Source organism: Pungitius pungitius, chromosome 14 (genome assembly GCF_949316345.1).
Source record: "Pungitius pungitius chromosome 14, fPunPun2.1, whole genome shotgun sequence".
NCBI lineage: Eukaryota > Metazoa > Chordata > Actinopteri > Perciformes > Gasterosteidae > Pungitius > Pungitius pungitius.
In genome coordinates, this window is record NC_084913.1 from 17,599,985 (window position 1) to 17,620,295 (window position 20,311).

The following is a 20,311-nucleotide window of genomic DNA, read 5'->3' on the forward strand; positions in this document are numbered from 1 at the left end:
TGAAATAGCCGATGGATAAATGGTGAACAAAATTCTCTGGCATGCTGTTTGAGCAAAGCTGAACAGAACATATGTCTTTAGTAGATAAGAAAAAAGGCTACCCATTATTCAGATACAATCTGATGGAGCAACAATGAAAGGATCACTCCTTTCAACCAAAGAGATAGGCAAAAAATAATGATTAGTAAAATCCTACCAACTAATCTTAAAAATAAGGGTTTTTGACCACCCGGTGGACTCCAAGGACGCAGCTCAGCACCTTCTCTGCTTACGTTATAAGGCCAAGCAAGTGTGGCAAAACACTCTAATGCATTCTTGCTGCAGAGTACGAAAACGGTACTTAGAGGCATGTTCCTTTACGGACTGTCTCAAGTTGTAAAGGACAAACTGGCGAGCTGCTATAAGCCTGTTTCGTTCGAGGAGCTGATAAAACTCACAATCAGGCTGGATAATCGGATGCGGGAGAGACGACGCGAGCGGAACTACAGATCTCAAGGGGTCCATGCAATTTTCTACCTTCGTGCCCCTGCGTCAGCCTGTGAGGGCGTGCACATAGGTCCTGTGGCTCAAAGTTGCTAGGCTGCATCCTTGTAGCCTCCAGCCTTCAGCAGCCTTTGCGGTAGACCTGGGGTGGGTCCTCCAACAACCGCATAGACTAAACCAAAAGGTTTCTGACATGGGACGGTCTGGCCTGCGGGGGACTTCCATTAGCACTACCTCCACTGCTCCCGTTGTCTAGAAACCTGCTGAGCTTAACAATAAAAGCCTTAAAAGCCGAAAAACGTAGTCTCATTTAATTTAAAAAGATACACTTCACCGCTGGAGAATTATATATTTTAGCCTGAGATTTCTGGTTATTTTAATTTCAAATTAAATAAGTTAATGTATAATAATTTCGAATTACTTTCATCTTAAAGTAATATTGCGATCATAAGGCAGAGGAGATTTCATCAATGTTGTCAAAAAAACGACAACAGCTAACATTTATTCATACAGGCAGACTGCCGTTAACAGTGCAGCGGCTGGTCGTTGTTTATTTGAGTCTTGGTACATTGATGTTCATTAAAACAGTAGTGGCTGAGGGCAGTCTGGGTCAGGGTCAGTATGGAGATGGTCGGAGCATGATTGTTAATGTTACAACTAAAAGCTGTTTGTTCTAAAGTCTTATGTGAATTTAAAAACACAACATGAAGTAAAGTGTGACGGAACCAAAATGATGAATGTGTCCTTAAGGATGCAGCTTAGCGATTTTGACACAGCTACTCTCTCTGCTTTGGTGGACTCTGGGGCGCCGCTAAATTTCATGAACTCTTGCGTTTGTAGCAAAAGCCCGTAGAGGTGCTAGAGGGCCCACTAGTGGTCAAGGCCCTGGATGGCAGTTTCCTGGCCAGAGTCACCCACCGAAGTCAGCCACTTCAGCTCATCCTGTTCGGGAACCACAGAGAGAGACTTCAGTTTTTTGTTTTTCCTCCCCCCCAAAACCCTCTAGTTCTTGGCCACTGTGACTCACCATCCATAACCCTCAGATTGACTGGGTGGCAGGGAGGATTGTTGGTTGGAGCCCCTAATGTCATGCTAGCTGCCTGAGATCTATGCAACCACATGTAGGGAGTCTGCAGGGCCACCTTGTGCCCGTACCTAATCTGACCTCCATGGGGGAGTACATTTCCCAGTCTTGGAAAGCTGGAATAATCTCCCTGTCCTCATCACCACTCTGAGCTGGGTTCTTCTTTATCGCTAAGAAGGACAAGAGCCTCCGGCCGTGCATTGACTATCAAGGATTGAACAGTATGAAGAAATACCCTGTGCCACTGATTAACTCATCGTTTGAACCTCTGGTTATAGCCACGAATCTTCTCCAAGTTGGACCTCAGCAACCCGTACCACCTGGTGCGAATCCGAGCTGGGAACAAGTGGACAACGGCATTCAACACCCCCCTTGCCCACTTTCATTGCCCATGGAGATAGTATTCTAGACGTCGGTGAATCACATATACATTTGCATACTTGGATGACGTTCATCTGTTGTGAAGGCAGAGAAATGCGAGTTCCAGGTAACCTCAGTTTGGCTCCTGGGGTTCATTATTAAGAGATGCCAGGTGAGGGTGGATCTGGAGAAGGTCAAGGCAGTAAAAAGCTTGTAAAAAGCTCCAGCAGTTGTTGGGGTTTGCTAACTTCTACCGTTGCTTTATCAGCAACTACAGCACGCTTGCAGCCGCGTTCACAAGACATACCTCCTTCAAGAGAGATGAAAACCAGATTTTCAATTCTTTGATTTCCAAATAGCCAAATATGATATAACGTTGTATAAATAATCAAATTGAACTGTTTTTATACTGCCTATTAGAAGTGTCACAACCCCTCCTCGTGAGCCCTGCTGAGGCTCGAGCCAACACACCTGATCCCCATCCAGATCAACAACAGGATATAGAGGAGGACCTGACATCTCATCCCCGCCGGATTGTTGAGTCACATTTGTGCGTCGATAGGACGACTACTGAATAGTTTTTCTGACCTAGCTCTTTTTCTTGTTTTGCTTCTGTTTTTTGTTCGGTCCCCAGGATCACCACCACCCCCCTGTTCCCGACCAGCTGGCCTCCTCACTCATTTGAATTGTTTGAATAAATACCTGTTTTGGTTTGCCATCTTCAGTCTGAGTTTCCGGTCTGCTTTTGGGTCCCTTCCCGAACCCTGACAACAAGTTATTTAATGACAAAAATAATGTGCTACAACTTTTTCCGTCAGTGTACTAGAAAGGCAGCTTTGAATCTTTTACATCAACATAATTTAGAAGTTGTTGCTTTTGAGATCACAAAGCTTTTATTTAAAGTCTGTATTGGTTGATGAAGTCTTCAGAGATATTGACTTTCTGCCAATGATACTCAAACATGACGCAAGTTTTGCTTTTCCGCCCACGCCTCACTGACGCTTTCCCTTGTGAATGCGAATGAGGCCCTTAAAGAGTGACAATGAAAAATGATTTGTTAAGCAGGGTTTAACAGGTCAACACATCAAGGAGCCTGGGTGTGTGTTGTACCTCTCACAGGCCATGCATCACTGACAGTCGTAAAATGGGCGGTGAGATGCACTCATTTCATTCACTCCTTCAGCACTTCTAAGGGGATAATGGTCATTGAGGAACAAAATGAAGTCTTGAAATGAAGTAGCTAAAATTGCCTTTTTTAAATGATTCTGAATTCTAAAAATGTCATCAAGGTATTGGATGTAGAAGCTGGGCAATTGGCTACACTGGAGTAGGCTGGGGCTGAAATCTTTATGCCCATCGCTGCGCCTTATACCTGGAATCTTTATGCCCATCGCTGCGCCTTATACCTGGAAGAGAAATAGTTTTTTGTAAGACCTAGAGAGGCCTCATCAGGATTATTTTTTTATATTTTTTTAAATGTCCTGTTCTGCTTGAAGACCACTTTGAGTTTTTATGTATCGCTATTGTTACTTTGCATACGTTAATGAAGATTAAACTATAATTTTCCACAGAAAACCGCTGAGAGAGATGTTCATATAGGTATCTTAAGGCGGAATTTGAAACTTTTAAATTGTGTAGGATCAATAAAAATGACCAGCTTTTTAATACTATGTATAGCACGGATATGCAGACTAGCAGAGTCAGGAATCAAACTGAAGATCCTCCGAATGAAGGACTGCCATGCTCATCATCCTTTCAGAGGCCTGATTTATCGATTGGACTCTGAACTAACCCAAATTGACTAATGTGTTAAAAAATACATCGGCATGTGATGCTGTGATATCCTTCCCATTGTGTTTTGAATATTGAGGATAAGGACCAGTACGAAACTCTTTGACTAATATTCCAGGTATATGTGAATCATTTCCTTCTCAGTTTGCTCAGAGCAACACTTAAAAATTAGCCCTTACAGCAATGCATCTTTAGAAGTCAGCAGCAATCCTTAGAATGGTTATATTATTTTGGAAATGTTAAATTGGCGGGTGTAATGGCAGGAAGGGAGGACTCAGATGCGGAGTGCGAACAAACAAAGACTTTAATAGTCAAAATTCAAAAAGAAAACTCAAAATCCAGAGTTCAAAAATACTCCAAAGAAAACAGGAGGAGGGGGGCGGGGGGAACAAAGACGAGACAGGGACCAGGAACGACAACATACACTATGGTCTACGTGGCTTGGCACAGGCCGAGACACGAGCCGAGACACTCATAACATGCAATGACGCCACAAGGAACCAGAGACACACAGGGGAGGTGCAGGTGATTGGACACAGGTGGAAACAATCATCGACATAGCAGACAATCACAGGGGAAGATAGGACAAGGCAGGAAGTGAAGTTACCCAGGGAAACGAGAGACATGACACTACAAAATAAAACAGGACATGAACCCAAACCGTGACAATCAATCTTAAACCTTGCGCTCTAGTGTAGATTTGTAGATTTCAATCTCGTCCTTCAATCAGAGGAATGGCAGTAGGATCCCCAGCTCCACTAGGCCATGTCAATGTGACGCAATCTCAAATTTCTCCGCTAATAATTTTAGTTTGCAAAGTCTTGATGGGCAGGTGGCACCTCACAACTGCTAGACATCTCCTGTGCCTGTTGTGTCAGCAGCAGAGGGCGTTCAGACTCGCACTGCTTTTACAGTCCCACATTTCAAACAGTGGCTCACAAAAAGAATCTCTTGTCAAAACATAAAGATTTGGGGAAAGGAACCTGCCGGAAGTTCCAGAAGTGTCTTTTGTTGCCAGAAGAGGCCTCTCCTCATGACAGAAACAAAATTTACTTGATGAGAGGAATCATCTATTCTCTATTACACTTTAGGCATCTGACAAGTGTGTGGAAACAGACATGTCTTATCTAAATCTTATCTGTTTATTCATCCAAATGTGAGACACTTGTAAAGACGGCTCTAATTTCCTCTTAATTTTCTAGGAATACCTTAACCACGGACCTGTGAGAGTTGGTTCTGGGTGCGCATCAGCAATCCCATTGCTTTAAAACAACATTCTCGACACTACTATCAATACTTTTAACTTGACAGTTGCTGTTTTGTGGGTAGTGGCTGTTATTTATCAGACTGGTCATGTACATTTCTGAATACACCAAAATATAAGTCATTTATTAGCAATATGACTCATGTTGCACCATTTCTCTTTAAAAAGAAAATGAATACCAAAATGAAATACCTCACTTCTGAAATCTACATAGAATATATACAGAATACTGCTCTAACAGGCCCCTGATTCCAAAAGTCATGCCTGATTCAGGTTACCTTTGAAAACAGAGAACAGAATCCTCAGCACATGTATACAGAGCCAGTCCACCATTAGATCAGGATCCTCAAGTTGAATCTTAGCAGCTCCACCTCCCCTCTCGTTGCAGAGCTGTTACACAAAGATGAGTTGGATGGCTGCTTGCCAACCTTATCCACTACAAAGGACTACTGATTCAAACTTCTTTTCCTGTTTAGACAGGGGCCTGAGGTATGCAACATGGCTCCCAGGACCAAATGCGTCATGGTGAGACTGCAGCACTGGTGGGAATCAAAAGAATATACTGTACAGTTTATAGTTTACATTGTGTGAGTGGGATGGAATGCCTTGTCTAAAATAGCAATCCTCTCCTTTCTGTTGTTTCTTTTATGTGCACTGAAACCTCTAAATGTAATGTCATGTTTAGAAGCGCTTGAAAGAAGCGAGTGCAGTTTTAACATTTGTAAATAATGAAGATTTACTCTAACATCTGGAGTACTTCTATTTAACTTTGCTTGAACCATTGTAGTTCACGAAAAAATATTGTCACAACGATACTAAAATATATTTCCTGAGTATAAAAGTAATGTGACTACTAAGTTCACAATCATTCATAGACAACCAGATTTCAGACCAGTAGAGACAAATTGACTAACATTTATTACACCATATAAACATTGAAATAGTGCACAATCTTAGCGTTTGGACTCCATCCTAAACCAGCATAATAATAGGGCAGTGATTCAATTCAATACATTTTAAAATTGCGAATTGCAAATTTGCCTCAGAGGGCTTTACAGTCTGTACACATGCAACATCCTCTGTCCCGAAACCCTTACATCGGCACAGGAAAACGCTGAGTTATGCTCGGCAGAATCAAAAAGAACAAATAAAATATGTCTAAAGCATGTTAATATGCAAAAGCAATACAAAAATAATAAGCCTAGACCAAATTACTCGAGAAAAAGGGGAACCTCCTGTGCGGCCCCCCCTCCCACCACCCAGTGGTTTGTTCGATTATGCCTCAAATCTCAAATGTGGCAGACAGCTTTGAAATGGCTTCGAAAAGCCATCAAGAGTCGGGGCCGGAAAAAAGAAGAAAAGAAGAGACAGCGGGATGATGCTCGCGCGTCGCTCTCAGCTAAGACAATGTTTTAAATCAGGGGTCCCCAAAGTTTTTCTTGTGAGGACCGTTGCTAGCGGTCACCGGGCGGCCGGCTGGCCACATATACTCGCGCTCATAATGTCCGCACAGATCGCCGTGGGCCGTATTCGGTACTCGTCCACGGGCCGCCCGAAGTTTCCGTTACCGTTTTTGTTATCATTTGTTTTTCATGTTATCGTTTACGTTTTTTGCATAACAATCGGCTTCAAGAGGTAGGGTATCCCAATCTGTGGATTGCTCTTCGTATTGCACTGACTCTCCCTGTCACAGTTGCCTCTGCTGAGCGAAGCTTTTCAAAGCTCAAACTAATCAAAAACGTACCCGCGCTCATCAATGGGGCAGGAACGTTTAAGTGGTCTGGCTGTCATCAGCATCAATGGGGACGTGGCTCAGAAACTGTCATATGATGACCTGATAGCTGATTTTGCAGCTAGAAAATGCAGGCGTGTCCCTCTGTAGGGCCTTTGACAACTGATGGTAGTGAAAATGTTTGTAATATAGTTCTATCGGATAGCAGAATGGTCTCTTTTATAGAGATGGTAAAGTAAATTCTACTGTGCAGTTTGTACTTATGCATGGTTATTTTCACTTTAAAATTTTCACTTTATTATTATTATTTTTTTCTAAAAAAACGACGCGTGTGCCTTATAAACCGAAGCGCCATATATATGGATCAATTGGTTGATCCATACTGGTTGACGAGGATCCATTGGAGGGAAAGACTGGTGCCAGCAGCCGCGGTAGTTCCAGCTCCAACAGCGTATTGTAACGGACTGTGTTTTCATGTTCTGGAGCGGCGTTGCACTTTACAGAGTTTTGGGATGTTCAGTGAAGAGCGCACAATGTTACGTCACTCATCTTAGTGCCACCTATGGGGACGTGGGAATTGTTGTTGTTTTGGAGAGCGATGGTGTGTTTTTGTTCGGCGTAGGCTACGGCAGACAGTAGCCTGTTTCTCGACAATAAAACCAGAAGATAAGCACATTGTCCAGAGATTCATTAGCGAGAGTAGCTACAGTATATTAAAGCTGGTAGTTGGATCTCGGGATCGCGCTGACGGTCCGCCGCGAGTCGCCACCGTCTGTTCCAGCGCTGCCTCTCAGTGCAAGATGCACGAAAGCATTTGCCAAGAATGTTTTCATTAATCAACAACAAAAGTTGGAGGTTCAGAGATATTGTTAATATCCACATTAACGTTTGAACAACGTTACCATGGGAGTGAACGCTTAATAACGTTTGATTTAGCACAGCCCGATCTAGTGGATGCATAACGCAGCCCCGGTCAAAGTTTTACTGCAGTATCTTCTATTCTATGCGCCTTATAATCCGGTGCGCTCTATATATGAAAATAGTTCTAAAATCGGCGATTCATTGAAGGTGCGCCTTATAATCCAGTGTGCCTGAGTGGAACCTTATGGTAGCTGGCACGCTATTGCTGGGGTCTGGCCCTGACCCGGTGGTAGGTGGCATGCTGATGTTGAGGCCTTAGTGTAGAAACTGATGGTGGCCTCATAGTTCAGTATATATTTATATTTCAGTGTATGGCAAACGATCAAATAGAAATCAATATTCACCTTCATCACTGTGAGGACAAGAGACAAGATCAAATGCCTGTGTTAACCTTCTGCATCAACAGGATCAGTGAGCAGCAGGCATGCATTGCTAACAGCCTCCCAGTGATCATCGAGAGGGAAGCTGACAGCAAGTGTCTGGCCAATCAGTTTAGTGTGAACACAGTGGGGGAGGGATTAACAGTGAAAATAAAAACAAGAAGCTGGGAAAGGTCCAAGGAAGCTGTTTCGTTCATTTCATATCGCAATATTGTAAACAACTACTTCAACACTATCACTATTACTAATGTATGGTAATGGACAGAGGAGAGAGTTTGATACATTTCATGATAATGCTCTTTACAATTCATTATTTATTATAACAAAGTGGAAATTACAATGGTGGTTATTGATTGAGGTTTAGTTTTGGTTAAATACTGAAAAATGTATAAAGGTATGTCCCACCTTCCATTACACATTGACTCTTTCAGTATTTTAATCAGGCTAATATTATTCCTGATATTTAAGTTGGTCTGAAACATTGTGAATACTTTTGTGTCTGTAGCTAATTACACATTAGAGCTGAAGAAAATTACATGTGGTCATCCCAGAGGTTAGTTGTTTTTGGTAAAAAGGATGAACTATTGACCTTTTTCACAAAAAGCGAAAATGTGTAATGAATGTGGAAAGTGAACTTCCTGTCAAGCGTCAACACATCAAGAGGTAATGGAGTCTTCACAACTTCGCTCAAAGATTTACCTACAATTACATTTGCTGACGTTGCAAGACTGGTGGAGGAAAACTGTCACAAAAAAGAACAAAATAAAAAAATTGTACACATTTTTCCATGAGGTGTTATGTCCTGTCGCTAGGGGGGGACGGACATATATAGATAAAACCAGGTGTTTTTGATGATTTCAAAAATAATATTTATTTTCGGAGTCAGGGAAACAAACAAAAGGGCATACGAACTGAGAAAAGGGGCCAATGGGTGCCGTGTATATCAAAAACAGAATAGAACAAAAGGAGATCTTCAAAAGGAAGACTATGACAAAACAAACAGGTAACCAAAGTCCTCACTTACTGCAGCCGTAACATAAAATACATCCCACAGGCACCCCTAGTCCTAGTGTGGCTAACACAAGTCTGTGTGAAGAGCAAAGGAGTTTCACTGGTGCCTTGCCTGGCCCGTTTTCTCCCTCTTAGTCGCCCCCCGGTTCTGGCAGCCGCCCTCAGCTGCAATCAGTTAGGCCATTTAAACTGGCGCGCACTCCAATGACCTTTTCTGATTGGCTGGGAGTCTTCCAGGCGGATCCTCTTCGGCCATCCCTCTGCAGCGTGGGATGTTACTGTTGTGGGTCAGCTGCCTTTTCCCCTGTGGCTGTCTTTTCTCCACCTGCAGAGGCGTGGCCTTCCAGGCTGCACAGCTGTACCTCATCCAGCAATCTCCCCTACAGCATTTAGACCTGGGCTGCTCACCTCTCCGGCGCCAGATGGTTGAATTCCACTACGTGGTAACGTTGGCTCCGTACTACTAAGACCCCACCAGTAGCTCTATTTTCTGACCTCTGTTTCTCTCGCCACAGATCCGACTACCCCCCTGGTTCCCCCCTGCTGCGCTGCGTGTCACCCCAACGAGCCCGACATCTCCATTTGGACTTCACACCGGGTTGCCAGACCTGTACTTTTAAGCTGAGCATTAAAACTATTCTGAGTCACCAGTTGGCGTCCTGTGTGGGATTTCTGCGTGCTGGGTCATACTAAGCCGTCCTAACAGTTACAGCCTTTCTACCTTTTCACTTGAGGTTGCCGTCGGAAGCCGTAACAGAGGAATTTGTCCATCAGTATCAAGGTAACTTAAGTGAGAGCGATCAGGCTAACAATTAGCTACTGAACTGTTAACTAGAATGACAAATCATTAGCGTGTCCACTTAGACATAATGTATGTAGAGTATAGAGGATATAGAATACCTCACATTATAGTCTGCTTTTAATTAAACACTATGGTATCAATTGGTTCTGTATCGTTGTCTGAGTGAACGTCTTGAATGTAGTGACAATAATGCAGTTTTTGGCACCGCTAAAACACAGGCTCTCTTTTTCGTTTTAGCGGTAAAATCATTCCAAGGAAATGGGCTAGGGCACACATGTCAAACTCGCGGCCGGGGCGTCCAGTGTCGACAGCCGGCGGTGTCCGGCTGCTCGCCGTCAGCAGACCGCCGGCCGTACTGTTCGGCAGGCGGATCGCCAGGTGAAACACACAAGACGAACTGGCAACCAGAACAGGGAAGAGACACAGGTTATATACACAAGGGATAATTTACAGACGGGAGACACCCGGTGTAGGAGGAGACAAGGGAAAACAGGTAAACACAATTAAGGCGTGACAAATTTAGGTGTATTCGGACCTCAACCTGATAATAAGACAGTTACAAAATCAATCTAAAGGATATATCAGGGTGTGGTGGCGGGCGTGGTTTCAGCTCGGCTGCAGGTGGGAGAGAGGGGGAGTGGCTCGGGGAACAGTGCCAGGTGAAAACAATAATCAGCTGTTGGTGATTGTGTGTGTGTGTGTGCTGTCCGGCATTTAAGTAATGACGAGCGAGGAGAGAGGGGGCGACGAGTGAGCTGGACGCCGGAGTGGTTTCGCCTTGAAACAAACAAAATAAAACTGATTACACTACCCAACCCTGGCCTCAAGTCCCTGTGTCCGGAGCCCGAACGACCCACATTACGTACAGTGGCGTCCAACTCGGCGGATGACGGACGAAGGGCAGCAGGGGATGCCGACCCAACCGGCGCTCGCACTGGCGCAGATGATTGGGGAGCTGGCGGGGATCCAACGCGAGCAAGCAGAGGCGAACCGTCAGTTCATGGGGATGCTCCAGGCCCAGGTGGGGAGACAGGCCCAGGCATTGGAGCAATTGGCGGCGCGGTCGGGACTCGCGCCACCACCACCGGGGCCGACAGCACTAGTGAGCCCGACCCTCCACCGCATGACGGGGGAGGACGACGTCGTTCTTGGAGGCCTTTGAGGCGACGGCGGAGGCATGCGGATGGCCGGCGGGGGAATGGGCCGTTAGGCTGCTCCCGCTACTGACCGGGGAGGCACAAACGGCCGCCATGGCGCTACCTCCGGCGGCCCGGCGGGAATACCCGGCGGTGAGGAAGGCGGTGGTGGACCGGCTGGGGCTGCTGCCTGAGGACCACCGGCGGCGATTCCGGGATGCCAGGCTGGGACCGGAGGACCGGCCGTTCGCCTACGGGCAGCGGCTCCGGGACGCGGCCGCCAGGTGGCTCCTACCGAACGGGGTGGGAACAGCGTCGGAAGTGATCGGAAAGGTGGTACTGGAGCAGTTTATGGAGGGGCTCCCGGCCCGAACAGCGGCGTGGGTCCGGTACCACCGCCCACCGACTCTGGAGGCAGCCACCACCCTGGCCGAGGACCACCTGGCGGTGCACCCCAGCGGGCGCGGCAACCGGGAGGGCGCGCCACCATCGACCCGGGAAGCAGCCGCACCACGGGGATGGAGCCATCAGCCGACCACAGGGTGACCCCGACCAGCCCCATGGCGGGAGCCGGGGGCCCTACACCGGGACCCCCCGAATACAGCAAGCCCCGGCACCCTTCCGGCCGGACCAACCTGATAACACACCGAATCGAGACTCCCCCGGGGGTGACGGTAAGGTCACGACCCTATAGACTACCCGAACACAAACGAAAAGTGGTCCGGGAGGAATTAGCAGCTATATTGGAGATGGGAGTAATAGAAGAGTCCAACAGTGCGTGGTGCAGCCCCATCGTTCTGGTGGCCAAGAAGGATGGGACTGTGCGGTTCTGCGTGGACTACCGCAAGGTGAACGACGTGTCACGATTCGACGCCTACCCAATGCCCCGGGTCGATGAACTCCTGGACCGGCTGGGCACTGCACGTTTCTTTACGACCCTGGATTTAACTAAGGGCTACTGGCAGATTCCCCTGTCGTCAGAGTCCAAAGAGAAAACAGCTTTCTCCACTCCGTATGGTTTGTACCAATTTACCATGCTTCCCTTTGGCCTGTTCGGTGCCCCGGCCACATTCCAGCGGCTCATGGACAAGGTGCTGCGCCCGCACGCCGCATAGGCGGCCGCATACCTGGATGATGTTATTATCCACAGCACTACCTGGGCGGAGCATATGCGGCGGGTGGACGCGGTGCTTGGGTCGCTGAGGCGGGCCGGGCTCACCGCCAACCCGGGGAAGTGTGCAGTTGGACGGAGGGAGGTACGGTATTTGGGGTACCACTTGGGGTGGGGGCAGGTGCGTCCTCAGGTGGACAAGACAGCGGCAATTGCAGCCTGCCCGCGCCCCAAGACGAAAAAGGAGGTGAGGCGGTTTTTGGGGCTGGCAGGTTACTACAGACGATTCATCGCCGGTTTCGCGGACCTCACCAGCCGCTTGACCGACCTGACCCGGAAAGGTGCGTCAGATCCGGTTCAGTGGTCGGAGCAGTGCCAGCGGGCGTTTGAGAAGGTAAAACAGACTCTCTGTGGGGAGCCGCTCCTCCACACACCTAACTTTTCTCTCCCGTTTGTTCTGCCGACCGACGCGTCGGACAGGGGGCTGGGGGCCGTTTTGTCCTAGTAGGTGGAGGGGGTCGACCGCCCCGTGGTCTACATCAGCCGGAAGCTATCGGAGAGGGAGGCCAGGTACAGCACGGTGGAGAAGGAGTGCCTGGCCATCCGGTGGGCGGTGGGCTCCCTGCGCTACTACCTCCTGGGACGCTCATTCACCCTCTGTTTGGACCACGCCCCGCTCCAATGGCTCCACCGCATGAAGGATACTAACGCCCGGATCACTCGGTGGTATCTGGCCATGCAGCCTTTTAACTTCAAGGTGGTCCATAGGCCGGGGACGCAGATGGTCGTGGCGGACTTCCTCTCCCGCCCTCTGGCCTCAAGTCCCTGTGTCCGGAGCCCGAACGACCCACATTATGTACACAGGGATTAGAGGGCTTATGTCTCAACCACATTTGGAAAACCATCTCCATCCATTTATTTTCAGTAGACTCGACAACTGTAATAGTGTTTTACAGTAAAAAGTAAATCAGAAAGCTACAGGTGTAGCTTAAGTCCTTACTAGGACATATCCAAACAATTCTGATTCATATGTAGATACATATCACAATCAGTATTATTGTTGACATGTAATGTTTGTGAATTGTAAATGAGTTGTGAGGTTTTCAGAGTAGTCAATGAACTGCAGAACTTAATTCTACTTAAATCTAGGCAAAAACAAGCAACAGAATGAATGACATGTGAAATCACAACCAGGGTCCTGTTGTTTTTTACATCAGTAAGAACATTTCTATGCCATGAATTAATCATAAATCTTTTGCTGCTCATCCAAATATTAGGAACCATTATAATGGCAGCAATGATCTTATCTTCAATAAAAACAGGTGTGTATGTTTTGAATTGGCTTCTTTCAACAGCACATTCCTTCGCATCGAAACAGCTTAACCACAATACAACTTCTGTTCTTCCAGATGAAACAAAAGAGTTCTATGCTGTCGGATCCAGCTGGCAGGCAAATACTTCACATGGCTGACGCACTATCCTTGTTTATGCAAGCATATTTAAAATAGCTACAGATGCAAACATTTTGGGTTGTAAGATAATGTCAAAATACATATACATATCCAAAAACAAAGCAAAAGTAAATGTTACAAAGCAGAATTTGCATTTGCATTAGCTTGAGCAAGAAATTGTTGTTGGCCGTTTGAGAACTTTTTCATTTGATGGGAGTGTCAGGACAGTTGTGTGCAGACCTGAACACACTTGCTTGTGATGCTGAGATGTCCTAATGACGTTAACAGAAGGAGGAAATATATTTTACCTCGTTACTGTCCTGAATAAATGCAGAACAACTTCAATAAGTTTTTTTTCAGTGAATAAGAACAGAAAAAAATATCAGAGTGAGTTCCACAAACCACCATTACATACATTTTTGCCCGGTGACATCAGCTTTGTGATTGCATTGCATAACTTTTATTAATTTTACATACGGTCTTAAAAAATACATTTTTGTGCGGCAGATGCGGCATATGACATCAAGCGGTTCATGCATAAAACAAAATAAGCTTACTGCAAATATGCAAATGTCGGACAGGTCACATACACACACACATATATTATGAGTACAGAAGGAATTTGGGGAGTTGTTCGTTGTTAAGTCTTAAAATAATAGGTGTGTGTGTGTTCACTGACAGAGCTCTGCAGTGTCAAGAACCAGTTTTTTTTATCCAGCTTCTTCTTACTTGACAGAGAGATGCATGACTGAACATGCTGGGTCCTCCCATATACAGCGTGGAGAGCTGCTCTTCAAACCAGAGGCCTCTTCAAACACACACCAACATCATGGAGGAACATAGACAGTAAAGTAAAAAAAAATCTGATCTGAAGTCACACAACATAAAAAGCATTGTGTGATCTAGCTACCAGGCAAATTTGTTGTTACAAAATTGGCAAATATTAAGCACTGGTGTGTGTTTCGGAAGAGTTAAATCATCTCATCATCGTCTTATTGACTTTTCAATTGTTCTCAGAAAGTTAGTTAGTTCAAATCGTAATTTTACAGAGAGCTGTAAGCACTCTAAACTATATCTACTGCATAGTAACTGTTTTATTATGTATTATGGTATATTGGTGAGAAACGTCTTTTATGTTTGATACTTCTGAAAAGCGTTTTCTTTAAATACCTGTTATTTGCAACACTAATACTATAGTTTGAAAGTGCGAAGCCTGAAACAGAGGAATGTACGCTTCAAAATGTTCTTAAATTGTATCAAATGTTGTTTTGTTGGTATGGACAGTAAACAAAGGATTATTATTCACATCCTGAGTTTCCTGATCTGCTGTTTTACTGTAACGATATGACTTCCTCACTTCAGATGGCCTTTTACCAGCACACAGCACATGATAATGTCTTATTGTTTGAAACTAACAATCATTAGCTGGACATCCAATAGATGTCAAAAAGTCAAATCAATTCACCCATCACCAATTACATTATTGAATTTTAACTCATCACATATTTTGCTATTCTCTGCTAGGTTATTAGTAGCCCATATGGTTCACTGAACCTGATGATATTTGCTGTACGAATGATTTTAACAGCAAGTACCATTGCTTGATATAACTCAACTTTAAAGTAGGTGTGCCTTACCGTAGTCTGTCTGTCCTCTGCCTCTGTCTTATCTCTTGTCTGTATCTGGGAGATGAAGAAACAGACAAACGTAGACAAAGCTATATTGTCCCAGTCAGTGTACTGAAAGTGATCCCAAAATGTGCCAAAAGAATGAGAGGTGTTTTCCAAAAGCATCTCTTTAACAAGTAAGCATTGTTTGAAAACTGGCAGCTGGAAACATTTCTTCTTACTGTCACCAACACCCAACCTAATTATTAATGGCATGACACCTGCTCGGCAAGAGAGGAACCAAAAATAAGTGCTTGTTTTCGAAATGATCATTAATAAAAAAGAAAATTGTCAGTTCATTTACAATTGATCTGATTACTGTTTTATTCATGTGTTTCTTTTTCATTTTAGGGAACATGTCTTAACACCCCTGTGTATTACTCTGCTACAGCTCAACTCTTCTTCTTTATTGACCTCATTACATTTTGAAATATTAAGTACTACATAGGCTATTTTTTTCTCATTTCCCTGCGACCCCTCCAGCATGTTTTCTGAAATCTCATCAAACTAGAAAAGAATGTTTTCTTATTGCTGGTCACTCTCATGGCACTTGTTAATCTCTTGACAAAGACATACCGTAGTTCTGCTTCATTCTCTTGAATTATGTCTTCTCACCATTGGGGAACTCCAGTTATTATAAAAATAAGTCAGACTGTATAGAAGTCCATGAAAAAATGGCTGTACTCCTCTCATGATTTATTCCCTCACTAAACATTGTCAACATGAGTTTATGTCTAAATCGCTAGTTTCAAGTCCTTCAATACATCAGGGTGTTTATTTAGTTAATTATTTCGAGTCAAATAGAACACAAAGGTATCCTTTTGGGCGTGGCTACACAGTGATTCGGGTTTCTACTGGAGCCATTGTTTCTATTGTGGCACTGCTTGTCCTCAGTATAAATTTGGTTAAATCTGTTTTCAGGTGTTTTAAAAATCAAGATTGAAGAAATCCAACAGGGCAATGGCCGAAATGCTGAACTCAAGGCTCAAAACTGTATTGCACAAAGCAATTGCTGGTGTCACAATAAACACGTCCACCTCTTATATAGTACATTGCTTCCCAAGAGAGAAATATGTCCAGAGTGGGGAGAAATGAAATAACAAAACAGTGTTTTACACCTGAGATGACATGAGCAATGGGATGACAATGAAAAGCAGACTGTGGCATAACGATGCCAAAGAGAGTGGGTGACTTGCATAGGATATAAGTGAAACCCTAGTAGGTTGTTCACTCATGGATTTGTAAAGGTCAAACATGTTTGCACAAACTGCATGAGAACCTGTGCTTTCCAGACTATTTCCTCTGATGACAAAGTTGTAGTGGTTTAAGAACAATCTGCCATCTTCGTTTTGATAAGCAGAGAGAAGTCTGAGATTCAATGTGTTTTGGGTTTGAAGTGTTGGTATTTTGTTTTACAAGGCAAATTAAGCAGAACGAGAGCAACTGCCAAAAATGAGCAGCGCTACATCCAAATGCAACAAATAATTTGTTTATGAGTCTGGTGTGGACCGTAGCTGAAAGCCTGAAGGAGCTTTGGTTTGATAGGGTTCCTGTTGGACATTCTCACATTACGATGCTACATTTAGCAGGAGCTCGTGTTTTAGTATCTGGCACGTCCCAGTATTTATAAGCAATTATTTCTCTCACTGTCTGCTTTACATATTTTTCAGATTAAGAATGGATGGCAAACACTCAAGTTAAATACAGATCCAGGCTTATCCAAGGTCACTCAAGTACACCTCTCTTTATTAGTTCCCAAGACTGGGAAAAATCCTCCATCATTATGCCCCATGAATCTTATCAGCAATGCTCACTGAACACATCTGTATAGTTTCTCCTTGTCTCTCTACAATTGAGAAAGAGGTTTGGCTGAAACATAGCTTCACACAAGTGAGGATATAAGGCTCTGACCAATGAAGCAAAAGTGAAAAAGAAGTCTGAAATGATTTAGGTCAGTCAGTGTTTGTTCTACTTTTACCTGAAACTAGAGTACATAGCTTTTACATAGAAATCATCCTACTATACATCCAAATCTATTGCCAAACGAGTTCACATAACATTAGTTTACATTTAGTGAAACAGCAGATAAAAGATTAAGAATGAAGGATTAAATGTGTGAAAACAAAAGGGTCGAGGACAAAAGAATTGACCAGAACAGACAGGACTACTGAATCTGGAGTTTGAGTTGTTTACAATACTATGAAACAGGTAGACCGGATTTACCAGGAGTGCCCAATTTAATGAATTGAAAATGCCCATGCAGTGTGTTTCCAAATGATGTGGGATTGCATTGTGGGAAAAAGGTTCATGTAGATCTCGCCCCAAGTATTGAGACGCTGTTACTTTGAGTTCCATGACATGGGCACTAGTTGTGTTTCTCTTTGTATTTGATGCTTTTAGTGCTTTAACAAGTTATGGCATTCCTTAGGTCCCGGATTGCAGTTTTCTGACATCCAGCTGACAGAGTGGTTTAGAGGACACTATATATTCTCCTAGTGTTGATTTAAACATCACTCCTCTATGTCTTTGTATCACCGGTAGTTCTTGGTGACAACACAGTATTTCTTAAGCAGGTCGGCTAGAGATTCAAGCCTAATCTTGTAACGTCAATAGAAATGATTGAAACAAAGTGATTCCATTTCAGCACCACGTAATGCGCTGTTGGTGAATGAAGTTATGGACACTTGCCGTTTTGTAATTAGGGTCCTCGCTAGGACTAGGATTGTATTTCAAGGAATTGTTATTATTCTCACATAGGCCTTTTTGGGGCCTTTATCATATTCAAAAAGTTGTAAAATTTGGCATGGATATCTGGACTGTTAAAAGATTTGATAATTTTTAGGTCTCACATTAGTGTATTAAGAAATGTCTCTATAGCGCCCTCTAGAAATTTAAAAAAGACCACACTAGGCCAGTTTCCGCCCCCGATGTCCGATCAACTTGAAAGTTGGCACACAGGTGCCGTCTCACCCGTTAAACATCCATATGATCATTTCTAACCTGTCTTTGCCCTTTACCCATTGCAAGGGGTGTGGCTTAATTTGGCAAGATTTATAACTTCCAAATGGCTTGGCCTGCCCTGACCAAAATTGCAGGATGGGCAAACATTGAACCCATGAACACAAGCTACATTTTTCAGAATTTTTGAAGATTAGGGGGGGTGCTGCATTTAATCATTAAAGATGTGCCTTTTTGCCATATTTTCATAATTTTGTAAAAGACCGAACACCTCCCAGGGTGTAAACCCGATTCTTTTCAAATCTACGCAGTGTGCTCTTGAGACCTTGTTCTCTAAAAGTGTCATTTTGCCGGAAGAAATATTAACTATGTGCGTAGGGCTCAGATTTTAAAAAACACCTTTTAAAAGATTTCGAAAGAAGTTGGGTCATGTATGGTATTTTGAGAGGCTTTTATTTTTGGATGGAACATGAGAATGGGATGTTAACTATCAACCTGAAGTGGAATGGTCATGACAGTATTGATTGTTTTCGTTTAAACCTAATCTGAAAATGACCAAATGTAGTATGGTGAAAGATTTTAAAGGATATTGGCTCATGTATGGTATTTTGAGAGGCTTTTATTTTGGACTGATACATCAGAATGTCCTGGTCATCACCAAGTCACACTATGGTGATGTGTACTCTCTGCCTAAAGAGGAATGGACATGACAGTAATGATTGTTTCCCTTTAACTATATTTATCTCTTTCATTGAATACGTCCAATATAAAAAGTGAAATGGGGCCAGCACCTCAAAAATTCCATGTTGGGATCATGTGCTCAATGGGGTTCTCAAGATAATGGGCAGTTTTGGGTTCAGGGTTCATTTTGGTCACATCTGACCATAGCATCTTCTTCCACATGTTTGCAGTGTCTCCCACATGACTGGTTTTAATTTTGATTTGTTTTGCGCTTACGGTATGCAGCGTTGTTCTAGCATTTGGTTACCGCTACCACTCGTTGTTATTAATTTAACAGTCGGGCGAACGGACGGGCGGGGGAGGCAATATTGTCTGTTCCTGCCACGCCATCAATAATGCTTGGTAAAGATGATTTACAGTTGTTAACAATGTTGCTCTACAGCAGAGGTGCCCACACTTTTTGGGCGCGCAAGCTACTTTTGCCTACTGCCTACATTTTCCTTCCTATTTCAGTTTTTTTTTTTTTTCTTACACATTCTTTTCTCAAACTCAATTACATTCTTATATACTGACTCGTAAGCTTAACAACCTATCAAATGTGCACTCCGTGTTAATGCCAAATTTGACTGCTAGGAACCTTGGCGTGACACTTGACAGCCAACTACCAAAATTACACTGACAATACGATCCTGTAAATATACGCTCTACAACATCAGACAACATCAGAAGCGGGTGCAGGTACTGATTCAGGCTCTTGTCATCTCCCACCTTGACTATTATAACTCTCTCCTGGCAGGTCTCCCTGCTACCGCCATTCGACCTCTACAGCTCATCCAGAATGTAGCAGCTCGACTGGTCTTTAACCTTCTTCAGTTCTCCCACACTACTCCACTCCTCCGCTCTCTTCACTGCTTAACAGTGGCTGCCCGCATCCAGTTCAAAATATTGGTGCTCACATACCTGTGAATTGATCGGGTCCATTACATTACATGTCATTTAGCTGACGCTTTTATCCAAAGCGACGTACAAAGTGCATTTCCACATAGAGATACAAACACAGAAGAACAAGTAACAAAGTACATTTTCATCAAATAAGCAGTTTCAAAACATTTTATAGAAAAGTGCCATTATAAGTACAGTTTAAGTGCTATCATTTGTTGGTGCTACGATTTGCTAGTGTTTTAGTCAAGGTAGAGTCTAAAAAGGTGTGTCTTGAGTTTTAGACGGAAGATGTAGAGGCTCTCTGCGGTCCTGATGTCATCGGAGAGCTCATTCCACCATCTGGGAGCCAGGACAGCAAAGACTCGCGATCTCGCCGAGTGCTTTTCTCTCAGTGAGGGAGGAACAAGCAGCTTGGCAGATGCAGATCGGAGTGTGCGGGTTGGGATGTAGGGTTTCACCATGTCCTGGATCTAAACTGGTCCCGATCCATTCACAGCATGGTACGTCAGTACCAATGTTTTGAACTGGATGCGGGCA